Below are 23,104 nucleotides of genomic sequence, written 5' to 3'. Positions count from 1 at the left end.
GTGTTGGATTGAAATGGGTTAAGTGAAGCTGTTTGTTCAATGACTGTACTCAATGTCAGTCTGCACGATTGAACTGAAGCTATTTGTTCAGTGACTGCAATTAATGGTATTCTCCATGGATCCTAATGTATCTGTAATTGGTTTCCTTCTTCTATTAATAAGGAATTCCTTTCAAAGTATTATCACAGAGTATCAGTTAGAGTTTCACCGACGGCACTAACAGGGATCAGAACACTGCTCACAGAGGGGCAGCCAGAATCTGCATTCTGCTAAATTGGAATATTACAACAATGGATTGGAATCTGACAACAGTGACTTGGAATGTTCCAACAATGGACAGGAGTTTCATCTGGGAGTTTGACATGCTTTATGAACATTATAATAGAATTCCATTACACACAAGGATAGAATTGGCACTTCGCGCTTTTAAATATATTTACTATCCACTGCTAGCTGTTGTTGGTGTTCTACGTAAGTCTCTCTCTATCCTGTTATAAACTCGGCAAACCATGGCTAACTGTATAACTGGTCTTGTAATTTACTCTGTCATCTCGGTTAAATTTGCTGTCTATTGTAAGATTCTAAATCCAGCAATTAGATCTGTAAATCACGGTTCATTGTATTATTGTGCTTGCCAGTTCAGTACGCAGGTCTTTATCACAAACTCGGTTTTCTATCTATCGATGTATTCCCAATATCTGATGCTGAATATGACAGCTCGCAACCTGTGCCTTTTCTTTGGCCCGGAGCTGAGTTCCGACCTCACATCCTCTGAATTAGCAATCCTGCCAACTACCTCCTCCATAATTTCGTCTGATCTCTGCACCATATCAGGCGTTGTGCTGCATAAACAATCATCCATTTCTTTGTTTCATCTAGACTCATCTATTCGAGAAGTCATACAAAACTCTGCTGTCCACATCATAACTCGCACCAAGTACCTTTCCAGAATCACTGCCATTATCACTGATCAACATTTGCTCCTGTTCCTACAATCTCTCGGTTTTAATATTTCAATATTTAAGATTTAACTTCAGTCTTAGGTGTTTTTGAAGGGATTTCAGGAGAAATGTTTTTTCGCGCAGTGTGTGATAGGGGTCTCGAACTCACTGCCTAAAGTTTGGTAGAGGCAGAGAATCTCACCACATTTAAAAAGTACTTGGATGTGCAATTTAAGTGATGCAACCTACAAGGCAATGGACCAAGAACTGGAAAGTGGGATTGGATTGGCTACCTCTTTGTCAGCTAGCCCGGACACGGTGGGCCGAATGGCATTCATCTGTGCTGTAAATTTCAATGATTCTATCATCAAATCCCACCATGGCCTAAGCCCTCCAGATATTCCAATTTCACACTGCTGTGGAAGTCCCTGGTAATCTCTATCCAGCGATTAATTCTGTAAATATTGCTTACATGTGTTTCTCCCCTCGTCCTTCGCTATCCTGTTCACTCTGCCGTTGGCTATTAATTTTGAATGTGAAACGTTTTACCAAGCTTCTAATTTTCTATATTCAACTCAGGCAAAGAAATTGGTCGAGAAATTTTTTGAACGATTTTCAGTCTTCTCTCTCTCTTCTGAACGTTTGTAACAGTGCAAGGAATGTTGCCTTCGTTTACTAGACCTTAAACGCGATGGATTAAGATCCTCGACCTGGAACGTAACTTTATTACTCTCTCCATGGGTGGTGCCTGACCTGCTGGGTATTTCCATCATTTGCTTTATACATTTCACATTTCCAACATCCACAATATTTTGCTGCTGTTTTCACCTAATGCTCATTATGGTTACTGACACACACAGTCACCTAATTGAAGGTATGGTGACTGACACACACTCTCACCTAATGTCCAGTATTGTGACTGACACGCACTGTCACCGAATGTCCACTATGGTTATTGACACACACTGGCACCAATTGTTTGATTTGTTTAATGACACATATTGTCACCTAATGTCCAGTATGTTTATTGACACACAATGTCACCTATATTTGGTATGGCTAATGACACACAGTAAGCTAATGCTAGGTATGGTTATTAACATCCACTGTCACCTAATGCTCGGTATGGTTAATGACAGACAGTCACCTAATGTCCAGTATGGTTACTAACACACACAGTTAATTAATGTCCAGTATGTTTATTGACACGCAGTCACGTAAAGTTCAGTATGGTTGCTGACACATTCTCACCTAATGCTCGTTATAGTTGCTGAAACACAGACACCTAATGCACGGTATGGTTACTGTCCCATACACAGTAACCTAATGCTCGGTATGGTTACTGGCACACACACAGTCACCTAATGTTCGGTATGGTTACTGACACATCGCACCTAATGCTCGGTGTGGTTACGGACACACACCATAGCACCTAATGCTCGGTATGGATACTGAAATAAAGTCAATGGAACAAATCCTGGTAGATTATCATTAATGTTTGAAACGTCTAGTCACTTTTTCAGTTCCAGTCAGTGTCTCCTTTGCAAACCTGTGCAGTTCTGCATTCGAGGCACTGCTTCTGCTGGTCAGAATCGGATCACAATGATAATTTACAGTCTCACAAAATGTTCATTCAGACAGATCTCTCTTGCCTTATTCCAAATCTTTGTCATGAATTTACACGTGGATGCCATGTCTGTCTGGCACAGTTCTCTATCGCCTCCTGCTTTATATTTCAGGATAAATAATCACAGCTAATTTAACCAGAGTTTTGAGAATATGAAATTCTATTCATATTTTCTCGTCTAATTTTCGGTGGACAAGTGAAATCCAGCAAGTGATAAAGTGCATGGACAAATCTCTTCCATTTTTGTTAATATCCTTTACTAAACCGTTCGCTGACTCTTTGCCTGAGGGATAACTCACCTTGTCTCGATACTAATACATGCATTTTGTTGGGCATTACCTGGTCAAAGATAACTATTTATTTTATTTCGGTGCTTACTTTTTGCAATTTTATTTGGAATATCTTCCTTTCAATAAGCGCCATATGCAGTATTTCAACAAAAATGCATAAAACTTAATCTTAAACACACTTCTCTCAGACCTTTTTATTTGTAACTACAGTGCATACGTATTCACTCTCTTCACATTGTCATATTATGTCCGTACATTTTAATTACAATTGCCTGTAATCATTGCATGCTGAGGAAAATGGTTTTGCAGTTTGTTGTTGCATTCATTTCTCTTCTAAATATAATGGATATTCTAACCAAGCGGGGATCCAGCGCGATTTCCAACTCCCTAATCCAGGGGCACAGAAGCGAATTACACTGCTCCAAATGCTGACTGACGCTGGGACACCCAGGTTTCTTGAGAGGTTCTGATCCTTTTTGTCCTGGTACCTGGTATGGCACTTTTGTCTGCAGGGATAAAGGTAGTTCTATCTTTTGACCTCCCATTGATCAAACATCCATTTATTTCCATTTCATTTATTGTTTCCACAATGAATTATTGATATTTATTAAAGTAAACCCTGTATTAAGCCCCAGGGAAAAATAATTAGATCATTTCATCGAATGTTATAGAAACATAGAAACATAGAAAATCAAAGCACAGAATTAGGCATTTCGTCCCATCGTGTCCACGCCAACCGAAAAAGAGCCACACGGCTCTCGGTCAGCAGCCCTGAAGGATACATCTAAACATTTGAACAATTAGCTATGGTGGAAATGTAAAGAGCAGCCAGGCCAACCAGTCTTCCGCATACAACTGCGACACCCATTCCATCGAAATATTCTACAGTCCAACCAAGCCCGAACCATCTGATCTCTTGGGACGCGCAGAAAACAAATAAAGATCAAGGCGAACTGAAGAAAAGTTATCTGCGAAAATTCGTCTCCGAATCATGCAGGCGATCTAAACCAGTCCAGGAGATCACCATGGCCATATTCGATTCGCTGCAGTACTTACCATCGTATCTGTGTCAGCCAACAACAGGTTATATATTCTATTCCCACTTAAGAGCACTAGGTCCTAATCCTGCAGGTTATGCCACTTTAAGTTCCAACTACGTACATTTTAAATGTGGTGATGGTTTTTGCATCCACCACCCTTTCCAGGCAGTTCAGTCCAGTAACGCAGAACCCTCTGCGTGCAGAAATCCCCCTTCAAATCCCCCCTGAACCTTCCGACAACCATCTTAAACTGCTCCTAATTGGCCCTCCACAAATGGAAATTGGCCGTTGCTATCCACTTCATCCAGACCCCTCAAAATGTTGCAGATCGCAGTGAGGTTTCCTCGCAACCTCCTCTGTTCCAATGAGAACAGACCCAGGCTATCCAAACTTTCCTCACAGCTACGATTCTCAATTCAAGGCATCATCTGCGCACTCTCTATTGCAATCACGTCCTTCCTATAAGACTGCACCCAGAACTGCAAGCAGTATTCCAGCAGTGGACTAACCAGAGTATTATACAATGTAAGCTTAACATCCCTGCTCTTGTATTCGATGCCTCGCCCAATAATTCTATAAGCTTTCTCCACCAGCTTTTCAACCTTGCCTGATATTTACAGCGATATGTGTACAAACACTCCAAGGTCCCTCTTCTCATCAACACTGGAAAGTCCTCCCAAAATGCATTAGCTTAAACCTCTCCGAAAGAAATTCCATTTGCCACTTCACTGTCCACCAGACCAGTATATTGATATTCTCTTGCAGTCCATGACTTTCCTTTTCATTCATAACCACACAGACAATTTTAGTATCATGTGCAAACTTATTAATTATGCTCCCTATATTCAAATGTAGATCAGTGATACCTACCACTAAAGCAAGAGATCCAGTACTGAGCTCTGTGGCACACCAGTGGAAACATCCTTCATGTCACAAGAAGATCTATCAACCATTACATTTTGCTTCCTATCTCGAATCCAAATTTTGATTCATGTAGGCACTTTGCCCTAGATACCCGGAACACATGGGCATTAACATTCATGACCAGTCTAACATGTAGGACGTTATCAAAAGCTTTGCTAAAGTCCTGTACACTACACCGTATGCACTACCCTCATCGAACCTCTAGGTTAACACCTTAAAAATTAAATCAAGTTAGTCAAGCATGACCTACCTTTAACAAATCCGTGTTGCCTGCCCCTAATTAATCCTTTCCAAATGTAGATGTATCCAATAATTTTCCCATCACTGAGATTAGGCTGACAGCCCTGTAATTATTTGGCCTATCTATTTTTCCCTTCTTAAACATTGGTAGCACATTAGCAGTCCTCCACTAATCCAGCACCAGGCACAAATCCAAAGATGATTGGAAAGTAATGGTCATGGCCTCTGTTATTTCGTCTTTTACTTCCTTCAACAGACTGGGATGCAATTCATCCGGGCCTGGGAAATTATTTACTATCAAAGCTGCTAGACCCCTTAAAACCTCCTCACTCATTATGTTTATTCATCCAGAATTTCACACTCCTCGTTGATAGCAGTATCTGTATGTTCCCGTTTCTTTCTGAAAATAGATGCAACGAATTGATAAAGAACCATTCCAACATTTTCCACCTCCACACATAGATTCCACTCATGGTCTGTATTACGCACTACCCTTTCTTTCGTTATCCTTCTGTTCTCAATATATTTATGGAACGTCTTTGCGGTTTCCTTAATTTTATTGCCAAAAAACGTACATTTCGATAATGATTTGCACTTTTCACCCCAAATTCCATTAAACTGTTGCTCTTGCAGAGGTATACTTTCTCTGTTTATTTCCCTTCCTCACAGTGAACGTAGTAACGATTGTGATCCTGTCTCGGGAAAGTGCAGTCTCTCTCAATGTATCACTCGGTACCTGGTGGCCATGGCAGCAGCGGATCTACTGGTCATTATCCTCGACCTGATATTGAGGCACATTCCAATTGTTTATCGGCGTTATTTCTATTTCCTGATGTCCCTCCCCGTGTGTAATGTCCACGCTGTCCTGGTTTATGCAGCCACAAACTGTTCTGTCTGGTTCACTGTCACTTTCACCTTTGACCGATTTGTGGCGACTTGTTGCCAGAAGCTGAAGACTAAATATTGCAGCGGAAAAACGGCGGCTGTGGTTCTGGGAACAGTGACTGTGATGAGCTGCTTAATTGATATTTTCTGGTATATTATGCTGTCAGATGCAAATCAGCTATTTAATAATCCCTGGTTTTGTAGTATACAAAACAGATTAATGACTTCGACGGTCTGGGGAACAATTGAGTTCCTGCATTACATCCTCACACCGTATGTCCCATTTGTGATCATAGTGCTGCTCAATGCTCTCACCGTCAGACACATTTTAGTCTCCAGCAGAGCCCGCAGGAGACTCCGGATTCCCAGCAATGTGGAGAGTCCCAGAGACCCAGAGATGGAGAGCCGCAGGAAATCTATCATTTTACTGCTTCTTATCTCGGGGAATTTCATTCTGTTATGCTCGGTATATATGGTGCATTCTCTGTGGGGTACATTGTGCTGGTTCGATGCTTGGCAGATATACCTACCGTTTTATGTGAGGGAATTTGGATTCATGCTGCAGCTGCTGAGCTGCTGCACAAACACGGTTATTTATTGCGTGACACAGACTAAGTTCAGAGAGCAGTTGAAGAATGTGGGGAAATATCCCTTTACTTCGGTTGTGAAATTCATTAAACGATAAGAAGCAGCGGAGACTTTGCAGCCTCCGACTCCCTGCATCCTGATATTGTGATCGAGTCGCTCTCAATGCATGGAACCAGTGATCTGGCTGAATATTAACACGTTGACTCACACACTGTGAACACTGGGCACCCTGTGATGGACCCATGATCGGGGTCAGCATTAATATGCTCACTCACACGCTGTCTACAATGCGCTCTGCGTGACGGTTCAGTAATCTGGGCGAATAGCTACACAGTTACTCACTGCTTGTCTCGCCTCGGCTCTCGGTGATGGGAAAGTCATCCGGGTGAAGGATCACACGCTCACACTCTCTCGACTGGGCTCCCTGTACGGGGCACGACTCTCTCTCAGGCCTTTCTGGAAAGGCCCCTCTACCCTGCACAAACATGGACAGCCGTTACATGCTTCCTGAGTAAGTGCCACTTCTGTCCGCACGAATACTGGCAGCATCTCCAATGAAGCCTTTGTAGCCCTTTGCAATCCGATATAGCCACATCTATTCATCATGTGCATTAATGAATCATTATAACACTTTCGAAAATCATAGATTCAGAGTAATAAAATTGTTACAGCATGGGCGAGGCCCATTCGGCCAATCGAGACCGTGTCGACTCACATCCTGTCGCACACCACCTCAACATTTCTCTATCGTACTGCACTGTCTTTCTTTCATTTGGAAAGTTCCGGGTGAATCAACGACTGTCAACATGGATTTGTTCAGGGTAGGTCGAGACTGACTGATATTTAAAAATTCTTTGAGGATGTAACAAGAACTCTCGATGAGGACATTGCGTTTGCTGTAGTGTATATGGAGTTTTGCAAGGTTCTGATAAGGTGACACATAGCAGATTGTTCACGAAAGTAAAAGCCCATTCGGGGCAAAGTGGCAAGTAGGATCCAAAAAATGCTCAGTGCCAGGAAGCAAATGGTAAAGGTTGAGGCGTGCTTTTTGACTGAAAGGCTATTTACAGCGGGGTTACACAGTGCTCAGTACTACGTTGCTTGCTTTTTGTGTTAAAAGATTTAGAGTTGAATGTCGGGGGTATTCATAAGAAGTTTGCACATTATACTATAATCGGCTGTGAGGTTGATAATAAAGAAAAAAGCTGTGGAATTCAGGAAGATATCAACGAATTGACCAGGTGGGCAGAACAGATGCCAATTGAATTCAATGCGGATAATTGTGAGGTAATGCATTTGAGGAGGGCGAACGAGGCAAGTGAATACGCGTTAAATGGTAAGGTACTGAAAAGTGTAGAGGAACAAAGGGATCTTGGAGTGCTTGTCCACAGGCCCCTGAAGGTCGTATGCTAATGAGATGCGATGGTAAAAAGGCATTTGTTATACTGACGATTGTTAGCCAAGGCATAGAATACAAGAGCAGCGTGGTTATGTTTGAACTGTATAAAACACTATTTAGGCGACAACTAGAGTATTGCCTGAAGTTCTGGTCTCCATATTAAATGAAAGATGTGATTGCACTGGAGAGGGTACAGAAGAAGATTTACAAGAGCGATGCTTGGATTGGACATGTTTGCCCATTAGGGAAGTTTGGATTGATTGCTTTTGAATTCATTGGAACAGAGGAGGCTGAGGAGAGACGTTATTGAGGCGTATCAAATAATTCCCGAAAAAGTTTGTCACCATCCACTGCATGCTCCACGAAGGCATGGAAGCCGGGATTCTGACCAACGGACCCAACCCACGTCCGGACCGGAGTCAAGCAGTGCTGCGTCATCGTGCCAACACTCTTCACGATCTTACTCGCTACAATGCTCCACCTCTCACTCAAAAAGCTCACCACATGAGTGGATATTGAATACAGGATCAGTAGGAACCTGTTCAACCTTAGACATCTCTAGGCCAGAAAAAATACCGTCCCAACCAATGTCATCAAACTACAATATGCGAATGACACTTGCGTCAATGCACATTCAAAGACTGAAGTGTCAACAACCAAGTGGCATCGATTTATGTAACAGGGGGGAGGTTTAGAGGAGGTATGAGAGGAAATGTGTTCACCCAGAGGAAGGTGGGGGTCTGGTCCTAAATGCCTGACAGGGTGATAGAGGCAGAAACACATACTACATTAAAAAATGTTATTGGATGTTCTCTTGGAGTACTCTAAGTTATAGGGCTACGGAGCAAGAGCTGCAATGTGGGATTCGGCTCGATAGCTTTTTGGCGGCGGCGCTGACACGATTGGCCAAAACAGCATCCTTCCGTGCTGTAAATTTCTGTGCTTCTATGATTATCCGACTACCTTTTGATTCTGCCTCCACCACCTTTTCAGACAGTGCATTCCAGATCCTAACCACTCGACGTATAAAACGTTGGTTCCTTTGCCAATAAACATAAATCTGTGTTCATTGCTTCTCGACCATTCCGCCATTTCTCTCTATCTACTCTATCTGGATAGCTCGTCAATTTACAGATCGCTATCAAATCTGCTCTCAATCTTCTCTTCTCCAAGGCGAGCAACTCTTGCTTCCCCAGACTATCAACGTAACTGAAATCCTTCATTCCTGGAAACATTCTCGCAAAAGCTTCATTGAACCCTCTTTGCCGTCTTCACATCCGATCTAAAGTCCCATGTCCAGAATTGGACACAGTACTCCAGTTGGGGCAGAACCAGTGTGTTACACCGCTTCATCATAGCTACCACATTTTGTATCATATAATTATATTTATGAAGCCCAAGATCCCATAAAAATTATTAACCGCATTCCCAACTGCCCTCTGCATCCACATCGACGTCAATAATATATATCAAGAAAAGCAGTGGTCCTAGAACCGACCCCTGGCGAACACCACTCTTTACCTTCGTCCAGTCCGAAAAACAACCGTTCACCACGACGATCTGTTTCCTGTCACTCAGGCAATATAATATCCAATATGTCAATGTCCCTTTCATTCCATGGGATTCAAACTTGCTTGCAAGGCTATTATTTGGCAAATTGTCAAAATAGCTTTTGGAAATCCATATACTGATCAAAATTTATTCCTGAAAACACTTCAGAAACTCTGCAGCTCTCTGCCTTTTAAACTATTACAATCAGAGTCTATATTAGTTTAGTTGAAGTCCACGTTTCTACTTCCCGAGAGTTCTTACTCCTCTGTATGGCTATGTTAAATTGCTCCTCCATATCTGTCCCAAAATGTGAAGGTCTATATAATACATCTTGTAGTTTGATGTCACTCAATTATTTCTCAACTCTAGCCATATAAATTCGGTGTTTGACCCATCCAGGTTATCCTCCCTCTCCAACACTATAACATTCTTCTTATTCAATTATGCCGCACCAAAACCTCTCTTTCCTTCCCTATGTTTCCTGTAATATAATCAGGAATGTTTACTAGCCACTCCGGTCCATTATGCCAGGTCTCAGTTATCGCCACTATATCATATTCCCATCCGTCTATTTGTGCTTGTAGCTCATTTGCCTTGTTTCCTACACTTCGTGCATTCACATCCATACACTGTAACCGAATTTGGAATATTAATTTATTCCCTCTTAGATTTACCCAAACTAATACCATACTATTGTAGTGCACTCAGCCTCTCCTAACACTTCGAGCACCCCCCGAACCCCTCCCCGCCTCCCCGTTCTTATGTTACATCAACCTTCCAGATCAGTTCAATCCCACACCAACAGTACTAGCAAACCTTCCTGTGAGGGCACTGATCCCAGCTCTGTTGAAGTGCAACCCGTCCGTCTTTACAGATCCCATCTCACCCAGAAAAGACCCCAAGGCCTCAGGAAAATAAAGCCCAGCCCCTTGCACCATCCCTCCTGATACGCATTAATCTGCTGTATCCTCCTATTTGTGTACTCATTCGAGCATGGCGCCGGAAGTAATCGAGAGATTATTACCTTGGAGGGCGTGCTCTTTAAAATCTCTATTAGCTCCCTAAAATCTACTTGCAGTACCTCATCCCTCTTTTTACCTTTGTCGTTGGAACTGATGTGGACGAGGAACTCTGATTGTTCACCATCCCCTCTCGGAATGTCCTGCAACTGCTTGCAACCTTCCTTAATCGGGAAACCTGGGAGACAACATGCCATCCTGTAATCACGTCGACAGTCGCAAAAACGCCAGTTTGCTCCCCTGACTCCAGAATCCACTGCCATTATTGCTCTTCCATTATTCTTCCTCCCCCCTATACAGCTGAGCCAGCCGTCGTGATGTGCACATGGCTCTGGCTGCATTCCGCAGCGTCCCTATCGCCCTCACCAATACTCAGAACAGAATACTGGTTGCAGAGGGCGATTTATTCATGGGTCTTTTACAGTACCTGTTTGGTCCTCTTTGTCTCTCTGGCGGTCACCATTCCCTCTCTGGCTGCATACTCTTAAACTGCGGGGTAATCACCTCTATAAACATGCTATCCATGGAGCTCTCAGCCTCAAAAATGCAGCGCACCGACGCCAGCGGCTGCACAGGCACCGAAGACCAGATCTTGCGCTCCTCCAGCTGACGACAATTGCAGTAAATGTGTTTGCCCCGGACACGGGATGCGCCCAATACTTTCCAGTGGACTGAGCTGTCCTATTTAATTGAATACGAATTGACTTAAAAGAAGTGAACATAAAACTTTGAAAAACATTCACCAGCTACGGACCAGTCAGTTTCATCTCATCTGCCGACCGCAGTTTGGGTATTTCACTCTGACGTCAAACTTTCAAATTCTGCATGTGATGAGATGCTCGCAAATCTATTTTTGTTCCCCATCTCGTCGCCTCCGCACTCGAGCATGTCGCGCTGTTTATTCCATCTTTGCTCCTGCTCCCGCCCATGCCCCCTCTGCTCTCGGGTTCTCCCCTGGTATTCCTCCTACCTCGCATTTCGCCGAGATCTCGCCACCTTTGTCAAGCAAGACCTATCTTTCACAAAACAATGCTGGCACTCTCTGACCAACTGAAAATATTCTAGTTGTTCAGAAACCCTACCTTAATTGTAGACTCTAGCACTTGCCCGACAACAGATAGCATTTTAGTGTTATATAATTCACTGGTTTCCATCTCTCACCAGTTTTAAATAGCAGATTGACTTGCGCAAGGTACCAATCTAAAGGGATGGTCCCCGAATTGCGAGAACTTTGGTGAAATAAGAGACACAGCGAGAGAGAGACAGAGACCTAGAAAGAGATGGCGGAAAGGAGAGAGAGAATGAAAATGGGATTGAGATGGAGAGAGAGAGAGAGATGAGAGAGAGACAGAGTGCGAGAGAGGCAAAGAGAGATGGTCGGAGAGGGAGAGAGCCGATGGGAGGGAGAGGGAGAGGCAACGAGAGAGAGAGATTGAGAGGGAGAGATGGAGCGAATGTGCAGAAGGAACTTTAAAGTATATCTAACTAATGCTGGATGTGTTTGATGGAGCAGTGTACATAAATAAACATAAAAACATAAAGATTAGGAGCAGGAGTAGGCCGTATGGTCCAACAAGCCTGGTCCAACATTCAATAAAATCGTGGTTGATCATCGACCTCAACTCCACTTAAGCGCATAATACACTTATCCGTCGATTCCAACGACTCCAAAAACCTACCAATCTCGGCCTTGAATATATTCAGAGATTCAGCATCCACAGCGCTCTGGGGCAGAGAATTGCAAAGATTCACACTCTCTGAATGAAGAAATTCCTCCTCATGCTTGCCTTAAATGGCCGACCACAAATCCTGACTCTGTGACTCCTCGATATAGGCATTACTGCCAGGGAAAACAATCTTTCAGCATCTACCCTGTAAATCTCCGTCAGAAAATTCTATGTTTAAATGAGACCACCTCTCATTCTTCTAAACTCCAGAGAATACAGTCAAACTTTAATCGTCTCTCTTCATAAGGCAGCCCTCTCATCCCAGGAATCAATCTAGTAATCCTCGGGTGTGCCGCCTCCAAGGGACGTATATCCTTCCTGAGATAGGTTGAGCAAAACAGGGCACAGTACGTCATGTGTGATCTCACCGGGGCCGTGTACGATTCTAGAAATGCTACATTACTCTTGGAATTCAAATCGCTTGAAATAAAGGACATATAGAGCCATTTGACTTCTTTATTGCTTGCTTTACCTGCATGCTAGCTTTCTGTGTTTCTTGGCTAAGGACAACCACATCTCTCTGAACACCAACATATAACAAATATTCTGATTTCTATTATTTCTACCAAAGTGAATTAACTCACATTTCCCCACACTTCACTCCAGCTGCCACTTTATGGCCCATTTAATTAGGCTATTCATATCAATTGGCAATATTCAGAGTGCAGAAGGAGTTTTACTCTGTATCTAACCCGTGCTGCAAATGGCCTGGGAATTCATGATTGGAAAGTTTGGAGGGAGATAGGAGCAGGGTGGGTAACAGGGAACCTGTGGATGTGGTGTAATGGGATTTCCAGAATGCATTCGATAAGCTGCCACATAAAAAGTTACTTCACAAGATAAAACTTCACGGGGATCCGGGTAAAATATTAGCATGGATAGAGAATTGGCTAACAAAGAGAAAAGAGAAAGTCGGGATGAATAGATCATTCCTGGTTGGCAAAAAAGTGACTGGTGGGGTGCCGCAGGGATCGGTGCTGGGTCATCAGCTATTTTCTATCAATATTAATGACTTGGGTAAAGGGACCGATGGCAACGTAGCCTCGGTTTCTGATGATACAAACATGGGTGGGAAAGCAAATTGTGAGGTGGAAACAACTAAAATGCAAAGGAGTAAAGTGAGACTTTCTGAGTCGCTAAAAATGTGGCAGATTGAGTAGTGTGGGAAAATTTAAGGTTATCGTCCTTGGCAGAATAAAAAGAAAAGCAAATGAAAATTGTAATGCAGAAAAAGTGCAAAGTACTGCTGTGCAGGGGAATTGGTGTCTTTTTACATGAAACACAATAATTAGGGTGCAGGTACAGCAGTTAATCAGGAAGGCACATGGAACGGTGGCCTTTATTGCAAGGGCTGTAGAGTATAAAATAAGCGAATTTCAGCTGCAACTGTACAGGGTATTGTTAACCTCTTGTTTACTGCGCGCAGTTTTGCTCTCCGCATTTAAGGAATCATATACTTGAATTGGAGGCTTTTCAAAGAAGTATCACTAGGTTGACTGCGGAGATGAGGTTTTTGAATTACGATGACAGATTGAGTAAGTAGAGCATATACACATTGGAGTTCAGAAGATTGAGAGGTGATCTTATCGAAACATATAACTCGACAAGGTGAAAGCACAGATGATATTTACACTCAAAGGGAACATAGTCTCAGAATAAGTGGACATATACTCAAAATAAGGGACACCCATTAAAACTGAGATCAAGAGGAACGTCTTCTCTCAGAGCGTTGTAGATCGATGGAATTCGCTTCCGCAGAGAGCTGTGGAGGCTGGGTCATTGAATATATTCAAGATCATAGATAGACAGATCTTTGAGCGATAAGGGAATAAAGGGTTATGGGGAGCGGCAGAGAAGTGGAGCTGAGTCCATAGTCAGATCAGTCATGATCTCATTTGATCTTCTTGAATGGCGCAGAACGATCGAGGTGCTCAATGGCAGACTCCTAATTATATATCTTATTTTGTCATTTTCTTATGAGGTTTCCTCTGTCTTACTACTTGCTGTAACTGCCCTGGAAATGTTTGATGGGACGTTATAGAAGGAGCTTTAATCGATATCTAAACTATCCTGCACCTGCACTGGGAATATTCCATGTGACAGTGTGAAGGCAGATTTAATCTGTGTCCAACCCTTTCTGAAATTATCCAGCGATGTTTGATGTGACAATGTGGAGAGAGCTTTGCTCTGTATATAGCCCGAGCTGAACCTGCACTGGTAGTGTTTGATTGGACAGTGTAGAGGGAGCTATATTCTCTATTTTACCCGTGCTGAAGCTATCCACGGAACGTTTGATGGGACAGTCTCCAGGGATCTTTGCTCTGAATGTAACCGCTGCTTGATCTGCCATTGGATTGTTGGATGAGACATCGGAGAGGGAGCTTTACTCACTATCCTAGTCATGCTGAAGCTATCCTTGGAGTGGTTGATGGGACCGTGTAGATGCAGCTTTAGTCTGTACTTAACCCGAGCTGTATCTGCACTGTTAATGTTTGATTGGACAGTGTCGCTTGAATTTTAGTCTGTATCTAACCATGCTTTTCGTGTACTAGAAATGTTTGATGGCACAATTTAGAATGAGCTTTACGCTGAATATAATCTGCCCTGGGAGAGTTTGATGGGACAGTGGAGAGGAAACTTTATGTATAGAAAATCCGTGCTGTACCTGTTCTGTGAGTGTTTGATGGGTAGTGTCGAAAGATCTTTGCTCTGAATATAACCCGTGCTTTACGTTCCATTGGACTGTTTGATGCAACATCGGAGAGGGAGCGTAACTCACTATCCAACCAGCGCTGTAACTGCACTCGAAGAGTTTGATGCGACAGGGTAGCGGGAGCTCTACTCTGTATCTTACCCGCACTGCATATAGAAACATAGAAACATAGAAAATAGGTGCAGGAATAGGCCATTCAGCCCTTGAAGCATGCACCAATATTCAATACGATCATGGCTGATCGATCACCTCAGTGCTCCTGTCCTACTTTCTCTCCATACCCCTTGATCCCTTTACCCGTAAGGGCCATATATAACTCTCTCTTGAATATGTCCAATAAACTGACATCAACAAATCTCTGCGGTAGGGAATTTCACAGGTTAACAACTTGCTGAGTGAAGAAGTTTCACCTCATCGCAGTCCTAAGTGGCTTACCCTTATACTGAAATTGGTGCGCTGGTTCTGGAATTCCCCAACATTGGCTACATTCTTCCAGCATCTAACCTGTCCAGTTTCGTCAGAAGGTTATCTATTTCTATGAGTTATCCTCTCATCCTTCCAAACTTCAGTGAATGCAGGCCCATTCGATCCCGTCTCTCCTCATATGTCAGTCCTGCAATCCCGGGAATCAGTCTGCTGAACCTTGGCTGCATTCCCTCAATAACAAGGACGTCCGTCCTCAGATTAGGAGATTAAACGGAACACAATATTCCAGGTAAGGCCTCACCAAGGCCCTGTACAACTGCAGTAAGACTTCTCTGCTACTATACTCAAATCCCCTAGTTGTGAAGGCCAACAAAGCATTTGCCTTCTTTATCGCCTGCTGAACCTGCATGCCAACATAAATGACTGATTTACCATGACACCAGGTTTCGTTGCAACTCCCCTTTTTCTTATCTGCCGCCATTCAGCTAATATTCTGCTTCGTGTTTTTGCCACCAAAATGGATAAACTTACACTTATCCACATTATGCTGCATCTGCCATGCGTTTGTCCAGCTCATCCTGTGGAATCTCAGCTCCCTCCTCACATCTTTCACTGCCATCCAGCTTAACGTCATTCGCAAATTTGGCGATATTACACTCATTTCCTTCATGTAAATCATTAATATATCTTGTAAATAGCTGGAGTCCCAGCAATGAGCCCTGCGGCACCCCTATAGTCACTGCCTGCCATTCTGAAAATGGCCAGTTTATCCAGACACTTGATTCCTTTCTGCCAACCAGTTCTCGATCCACGTCAGTACATTACCGCCAATAGCATGTGCTTTAATTTTGCACACCGATCTCTTGTGCGGAACCTTGTCAATAGACTGTTGAACGTCCAAATGCATCATATCTACGGATTCTCCCTTGTCCACTCTATGAATTACAGCCTCAAAAAATTCTAGAAGTTTTGTCAAGCATGATTTCCCTTTCATTAATCCATGCTGACTTGGACCGATCCAGTCACTGCTTTCCAAATACGCTGCTAGTTTATCTTTAATAATTGATTCCAACATTTTCCCCTATACCAATGTCAAGTTAACCGGTCCATAATGACATTTTTTCTCTTTCCCCCCTTTCTTAAATAAGTTGTGTTACATTAACTACTATCCAGTCCATAGAAACTGATCCCGTGTTGATAGACTGTTGGAAAGTGATCACCAGTACATCCACTATTTCTAGGGCCACATCCTTAAGTACTCTGGGAAGCAGGCTATCAGGCCGCGGGGATTTAACCACCTTCAATCCATCAATTTCCATTACACAATTTCCTGACTAATAAGAATTTCCTTCAGTTCCTCCTTCTCACTCGACCCTCGGTCCACTAGTATTAACATAAATTTATTTGTATCTTCCTTCGTGAAGACAGATTCAAAATATTTGTTCAACTGGTCCGACGTTTCTTTATTCCCCATTAGAAATTCACCTGAATCTCACTGCAAGGGACCGATGTTTGTCCTCACTAATCTTTTTCTCTTCACATATCTATTTTGCAGTCAGTTTTTATGTTCCCAGCAAGCATCCTCTCTTACTCCATTTTCCCCCTCCTATTTCAACCCTTTGTTCTCTTCTACATAATTTCAAAATTCACCCAGTCCACAGTTTTGCTTCTTTTTCTGGCCAATGTATATGCCTCTTCCTTGCATTCAACACTATCCTTAATTTCGCTTGCAAGCCACGGCTGAGCGACGTTCTGCATTTTATTTGTACTCCAGACAGGGATGTACAATTGTTGAAGTTGATCCATGTGATCTCCAAATATTTTCCATTGCCTATCCACCGTCAAGTCTTTAAGTATAATTCGCCAGTCTATTCTAGCCTATTCACGTCTCATGCCATCGAAGTTACCTTTCCTTAAATTCAGAAACTAGTTTATGAATTAACTGTTGTCACTCTCCATCTTCATAAAGGATTCTACCATATTATGGTAACTCTTCCCCAAGGGGCCTCACACAACAACATTGCTAATTAGTCCTTTCTCATTTCACATCACCCAGTCTAGGATGGCCAGCCCACTCGTTGGTTCGTTGACATATTAGTCTGGAAAACCATCCCTCATACACTCCAAGAAATCCTCCTCCACTGCATTACTACCAGTTTGTTTAGCCCAATCAATATGTAGATTAATGTCGCCCATGATAACTGCTGTACCTATATTGCACACATCCCTTATTTCTTGTTTCATGCTGTCCCCAACCTCACATTACTGTTTGGTGGTTTGTGTACAACTCCCACGAGCGTTTTCTGCCTTTTGGTATTCCGTATCTGCAACCATAGCGATTCCACATCATCTAAGCTAATGTCCTTCATTACTATTACGTTAATTTCCTCTTTAACCAGCAACGGCCCCCATCTCATTTTCATTTCTGCCCTGCGACTGGTGATGTTTGAGTGCAGGGGGAGTTTTACACTGCATGTAACCCGTGCTCTGCCTGCCCCGATATTGCTTGATGGGCGTGTGCAGAGGGAGTTTAATTTGTAGCTAACCGCATGGTCGACCTGCCTTGGGAGTTTAATCTCAATTTCAATCCTTTTTTGCGTAGACATGTCAGTTGTGGCACTTTTAGCGCGCACCCAATTATCTTCTAAATGTGGTGAGGTTTCCTACCTCCACCGCGCTTTCAGGCAGATAGTTGGGTGCAGTCATTTCCCCTCATATCTTCTCATATCTCTGGCCAATTACTTTAAATTTATACCCCATGATTGTTGTCCCCTCTGCCAATGGAAGCAGATCCTTTTTATCCAATCTATAAAGGCCACTCATAATTTTAGCCAGCTGAATCAGATCTCCTCTTAGCCTCTTCTGCTACAAAGAAAACAGATCCAGCATCTACAATCTTTCCTCATAGCTGAAATTCTCCAGTCCAGGCAACAATCTGTAAGTCTCCTCTACTGCAGCTGCTGCCTAACCAGGGTTTTGGACAGTTCAAGCATAAACTCCTTGCTCTTTTTTTCAATGCTTCGACTTTTAAAGGGAAGCATTACATATGTCTTCTTACCAACCTTATGTTCCTGGATTGCTACCTTCAGGGAGTTGAGGACGTGCAGACCACGTTTTCTTTGTTCCACTGCACTTTTAATTGTTGTACCATTTAACGTGTATTCTGTTGTTTGTTAGACCTCCCCAATTCTATTACCTCTCACTTTTCCGGAGATAATTCCGTTTGCCACTGTGCTGCACACCTGACCAGTACATTGATATATTCATGCTGCCCGCAGCTTACATCTTCATTATCAACAACGCAGCCTATTTTAGTGTAATCTGCAAACATCTCAACCAATCCCAAATATTTAAGTCCAAGACATTGATGTATACTTCAAAAAACAAGCGATCCAGAACTGAGCCATTTGCAATCACATTGGAGACAGCTTTCCAATCACAAAAACAACCACCAACCCTTAGCCTTTGCTTCTTGCCTCCTAGCCAATTTTGTATCAAATATTGCCACTTTGCCCTGGATCCCAAGGGCTATTACTTTCGTGAATGGTATCTTATGAAACGATGTTCTAACTTTCATATACATTATATCATAAGCACTGCCCTCATCAACACTACTGGTTACTTTATCGAAAAATGTAATAAAGTTAGTCAGACACGAAATTCACTTGACAACTCCATGCTGACTGTCCTTGATTAATCTGTGTCTTTACAAATGAAGATTCATCCTGTCCTTCCGTATTTGTTCCAATATTTTCCCACCACCGAAGTTAGGTTGACTGGCCTGCATGTAATCGATATTTACCTTCCTTCCTATTAAAACAAGTTTACAACATTAGCCGTCCTCCAGTCCTCTGGCACCGCACCTGCAGCAAGAGAGGATTGTAAAATGATGGTCAGAGCGTCTGCTATTTCCTCTTTTGCTTCTCTTAAAATCCTGGGTTAATTTTTCATCCGTTCCAGGGGTTTTACCCACTTTTAAAGCTGCAAAGCCCCTTAATACACACTATAATACTCTCTCACTATATTTATCACGTCTAATATTTCACACTCCTCCTCCTTCATTACAAACTCTGCATCGATCATCTCTGCTGTGAGAAGGGATGCTAAGTATTCACTGAGAATCTGCCCCACCTCTTCCGCCTCCACACTCAGATTTCCTTTATGGTCTCGAATGGGCCGAAACTTTCATAGTTATCTTTTTGCTCCCGCTAAAAACATTAAACCATAGAAATGCACAGTGCAGAAGGAGGCTACTTCGGACCAACGTGTCCGTGCTGGCTGATAACGATCAAGGCCGACGTCAATCAGCATTTTTGAAGGTTACATATAAAACTATGAAGAATGAACGATGGCAGACACGAAACGAGCAGCAGGAGCGACTCTCCTGGTCCCCGAACACGTCCCTCTGCAATCTCTCGCTGCTCCTTCACCCGACCTCGCCGTTCCTGCTGAACCTGCCCACGCTCCCACAAGGTTGCACATGAGCAGTCCAGAAGGAGAAAATGAAAGTGAGATACTTACCATTCAAACAGCAAATAAGAACATAAGAACCTGCATAAGAACATAAGAATAAGGAACAGGAGTAGGCCATCTAGCCCCTTCGAGACGTCTCCGCCATTCAACAAGATCATGGCTGATCTGGCTGTGGACACAGTTCCACTTACCCACTCGGTCCCCATGACCTATAATTCCCTTAGTGGTTAAACATCTATCTATCTGTGACTTGAATACATTCAATGAGCTAGGCTCAACTGTTTCCTTGGGCAGAGAATTCCACAGATTCACAACCCTCCAAGATAATAAATTCCTTCTCAACTCTGTTTTAAATTGGCTCCCCCGTATTTTGAGGCTGTGCCCCCTAGTTCTAGTCTCCCCGACCAGTGGAAACAAACTATCTGCCTCTATCTTGTCTAAACCTCTGATTATTTTAAATGTTTCTATAAGATCACCCCACATCCTTCTGAACTCCAACGACTAAAGACCCAGTCTGCACAATCTATCATCATATGGTAACACCCTCATCTGCGGAATCAGCCTCGTGAATCGTCCCTGCACCACCTCCAAAGCTAGTATATAATTCCTTAAGTGAGGTGATCAGAACTGCATGCAGTATTCCAGGTGCGTCATCTCCAATACCCTATACATTTGCAGAAGGACCTCCCTGCTTTTTACTCCATCCCTCACGCAATGAAGGCCAACATTCCTTTCACCTGCCCGATTAGCTGTTGCACCTGCAAACTATCTTTTTGGGATTCATACACAAGGACCCCCAGGTCCGTCTGCACCGCAGCATTTTGTAATTTCTCCCCATTCAAATAATATTCCTTTTTCCTGTTTTTTTTCCCAAGGTGGATGACCTCTCACTTTCCGACATTGTATTCCATCTGCAAAAGCTTTGCCCATTCGCTTAACCTATCTAAATCTGATTGCAGCTTCTCTGTGTCCTCTTCACAACCCACTAATCGTTGTGTCTTCTGCAAATTTTGTTACACTACACTCTGTCGCCTCTTCCAGGTATTCTATGTATATTGTAAACAGTTGTGATCCCAGCACCGATTTCCAACTCGAAAATGACCCATTTATCCCGACGTTCTGCTATCTGTTAGCCAGCCAATTCTCTATCCATGCTAATACATTTCCACTGATGCCGCATACACTTATCTTCTGCAGTAACCTTTTGTGTGGCACCTTATCGAATGCCTTTTGAATATCTAAATACAGAACATCCATCAGTACACCTCTATGCACCATGCTCGTTATATCCTCAAAGAATTCCAGTAAATTAGTTAAACATGATATCCTCTTCACGAATCAGTGCTGCGTCTGCTTGATTGCACTATTACTATTTAGATGTCCCGCTGTTTCTTCCTTATTGATAGTTTCAAGCATTTTCCCCACTATAGATGTTAAACTAACCGGCCTATCGTTACCTGCATTTGTCTCCCCCTTTTTTAAACAGACGCGTTACATTAGCTGTTTTCCAATCCGCTGCTACCTCCACAGAGTCCAGAGAATTTTGGTAGATTATAACGAATGCATCTGCTAAAGCTTCCGCCATCTCTTTTAATACCCTGGTATGCATTTCTTCAGGGCCAGGGGACTTTTCTACCTTGAGTCCCATTAGCCTGTCCAGCACTACACCGCTAATGATAATGATTGTCTCAAGGTCGTCCCTCCCCACATTGCTGTGACCAACAATTTCTGGCATGGTTTTGTGTCTTCCACTGTGAAGACCGAAGCAAAATAATTTTTTAAGGTCTCAGCCATTTCCACATTTCCATTATCAAATCCCCCTTCTCATCTTCTAAGGGACCAACATTTACTTTCGTCACGCTTTTCCGTTTTATATATCTATAAAAGCTTTTACTATCCGTTTTTATGTTTTGCGCAAGTTTACCTTTGTAATCTATCTTTCCTTTCTTTATTGCTTTCTTAGTCATTCTTTGCTGTTGTTTAAAATTTTTCCAATCTTCTACTTTCCCACTAAGCTTGGCCACCTTATCCGCATTGGTTTTTAATTTGATACTCTCCTTTATTTCCTTGGTTATCCACGGCTGGTTATCCCTTCTCTTATCGCCCTTCTTTTTCACTGATATATATTTGTGTTCAGCACTATGAAAGAGCTCCTTAAAAGTGCAACACTGTTCCTCAATTGTCCCATCGTTAGTCTGTGTTTCCAGTCTACATTAGACAACTCTGCCCTCATCCTACTGTAGTCCCCTTTGTTTAACCATCGTATGCTCGATTGAGACACTATTTCCTCACCCTCAACCTGTATTACAAATTCAACCATACTGTGATTACTCATTTCGAGAGATTCTTTAACTAGGAGATCTTTTATTATTCCTGTCTCATTACACAGGACCAGATCAAAGATAGCTTGCTCCCTTGTAGGTTCTGTAACATACTGTTCTATGTTTCTATGTTTCTATGTTCTAAGAAACAATCCCTTATGTATTCTATGAATTCCTCATCCAGGCTACCCCGTGCGATTTGTGATGATCAATCGATATGTAGGTTGAAATCTCCAATGTTTACTGCCGTTCCTTTTTCACATGCCTCCATTATTCGCTTGATTTTTGCCCGCCCCACCGTGAAGTTAATGTTTGGGGGCCTATAAACTACGCCCACCAGTGACTTTTCCCCCTTACTATCTCTAATCTCCAGCCATAATTATTCAACATTTTGTTCATTAGATCCAATATCTTCTCTCACAGCTGCCCTGATATCATCGTTTATTAACAGAGCTACGCCACCTCCTTTCCCTTCTTGTTTATCTTTCCGAATCGTCAGATACCCCTGTTTGTTTAATTCCCATTCTTGGCCCCCCAGCAACCTCGTTTCTGTATTGGCCACCAAATCATACACATTTGTAATGATTTTTGCCGTCAACTCATTTACTTTATTTCGAATGCTGCATGCATATAATAATTTACCTTCCTGGCCATGGGCTGTGAGCTCTTCGCTAAAAGTGAACGCCACGCTGACCACCGGGCATCTTGCACCTCGGACTCCTAACCACCCGAAAACTCGGGACTCTGGGCCTCACGAACTAACAGGTCCTCCCGTACTCAGAGAATCTCCTGACTCACCGAAATCACGACTCGCCGAACTCCCGACTCGCCAAACGCTCAGGGTTTCTTGAAATGTAAGGGAATAAGGGGTTATGAGGTGCGTGCAGGGAATTAGAGCTGAATCCATGATCATCACAACCATGATCGTATTAAATCACGG

General features: G+C 42.8%; 1 pseudogene; it reads left to right on the top strand.

The window, feature by feature from the left end:
* Positions 1-290: 290 nt before the first annotated feature.
* Positions 291-6,632, top strand: LOC139239567 (probable G-protein coupled receptor 139; annotated as a pseudogene).
* The last annotated feature ends 16,472 nt before the right edge of the window (positions 6,633-23,104 follow it).

The sequence above is a fragment of the Pristiophorus japonicus genome, chromosome 28 (assembly GCF_044704955.1).
Source record: "Pristiophorus japonicus isolate sPriJap1 chromosome 28, sPriJap1.hap1, whole genome shotgun sequence".
In the NCBI taxonomy this organism is placed as follows: Eukaryota; Metazoa; Chordata; class Chondrichthyes; family Pristiophoridae; genus Pristiophorus; species Pristiophorus japonicus.
The sequence above is the reverse complement of the archived record's forward strand: the minus strand, read 5'-3'. Positions and strand labels throughout refer to the sequence as shown.